Source organism: Passer montanus, unplaced genomic scaffold (assembly GCF_014805655.1).
Source record: "Passer montanus isolate IOZ18808 unplaced genomic scaffold, ASM1480565v1 scaffold520, whole genome shotgun sequence".
Lineage (NCBI taxonomy): Eukaryota > Metazoa > Chordata > Aves > Passeriformes > Passeridae > Passer > Passer montanus.
The window spans coordinates 1-1,923 of NW_024370153.1; positions in this window are offsets into that span (position 1 = coordinate 1).

Below are 1,923 nucleotides of genomic sequence, written 5' to 3' on the forward strand. Positions count from 1 at the left end.
TACAGGGACATACAGGGACATATAGGGACATATGGGGACATATAGGGACCCTATGGATCCCATGGGGGTCACACAGATCCTATAGGGACCATACAGATCCCATAGGGGCCATGGGGACCTGTGGGGACCTACAGGGACCCTATAGATCCCATGGGGGACATAGAGATCCTATAGGGACAATACAGATCCCATAGGGACCGTGGGGACCTACAGGGACCCTACAGATCCCATAGGGGCCATGGGGACCTGTGGGGACATATAGGGACCGTATGGATCCCATGGGGGCCTACAGGGACCGTATGGATCCCATAGGGGACACATAGATCCTATAGGGACCGTATAGATCCCATAGGGGCCATGGGGACCTACAGGGACTGTATGGATCCCATAGGGGACATACAGATCCCTGTAGGGGCCGTATAGATCCCATAGGGGCCATAGGGCTCTATAGGGACCATGGGGACCTACAGGGACCGTATAGATCCCTGTGGGGCCATACAGATCCCATGGGGGCCATGGGGCTCTATGGGGGCCATACAGATCCCATAGGGGACCATATATAATCCCTAGGGGAGCCATATAGATCCCTATAGGGGCCATATAGATCCCTACGGGGGCCATGGGGACCTGTGGGACCCCTATAGACCCCATAGGGGCCATACAGACCCCAGGTCCCTATAGGGCCCACACAGAGCCCCATAAGGGCCTATAGGGTCCCTATAAATCCCTATAGGGGCTGTACAGACCCCAGGCCCCTACAGGGTCCGTATAGACCCCCACAGGGGCCATACACACCCCAGGCCCCTATGGGGTCTGTATATACTCCTATAGGGGCCATACAGGTCCCCAGGCCCCTATAGGGTCCATACAGACCCCTAAAGGGTCCATACACACCCCAGGTCCCTCTGGGGGTCTCCAGGCCCCCCCGGGGGTCCCTATGGGGTCCATACAGACCCCAGCCCCCCATAGGGTCCCTATGGGGTCCATGCAGACCCCAGCCCCCCCGGGGGTCCCCAGGCCCCTCTGGGGGTCCCTATGGGGTCCATACGGACCCCAGCCCCCCCGGGGGTCCCCGGGCCCCTATAGGGTCCCTATGGGGTCCATACGGACCCCAGCCCCCCCGGGGGTCCCCGGGCCCCTATAGGGTCCCTATGGGGTCCATACGGACCCCAGCCCCCCCGGGGGTCCCCGGGCCCCTATAGGGTCCCTATGGGGTCCATACGGACCCCAGCCCCCCCGGGGGTCCCCGGGCCCCTATAGGGTCCCTATGGGGTCCATACGGACCCCAGCCCCCCCGGGGGTCCCCGGGCCCCTATAGGGTCCCTATGGGGTCCATACGGACCCCAGCCCCCCCGGGGGGTCCCCAGGCCCCTCTGGGGGTCCCTATGGGGTCCATACGGACCCCAGCCCCCCCGGGGGGTCCCCAGGCCCCTCTGGGGGTCCCTATGGGGTCCATACGGACCCCAGCCCCCCCGGGGGGTCCCTATGGGGTCCATGCAGACCCCAGCCCCCCCGGGGGTCCCCAGGCCCCTCTGGGGGTCCCTATGGGGTCCATACGGACCCCAGCCCCCCCGGGGGGTCCCCAGGCCCCTCTGGGGGTCCCTATGGGGTCCATGCCGACCCCAGGCCCCTCTGGGGGTCCCCAGGCCCCTCTGGGGGTCCCTATAGGATCCATGCAGACCCCAGCCCCCCCGGGGGTCCCCAGGCCCCTCTGGGGGTCCCTATGGGGTCCATACGGACCCCAGCCCCCCCGGGGGTCCCCGGGCCCCTATAGGGTCCCTATGGGGTCCATACGGACCCCAGCCCCCCCGGGGGTCCCCGGGCCCCTATAGGGTCCCTATGGGGTCCATACGGACCCCAGCCCCCCCGGGGGGTCCCCAGGCCCCTCTGGGGGGCCCTATTGGGTCCATGCCGACCCCAGGC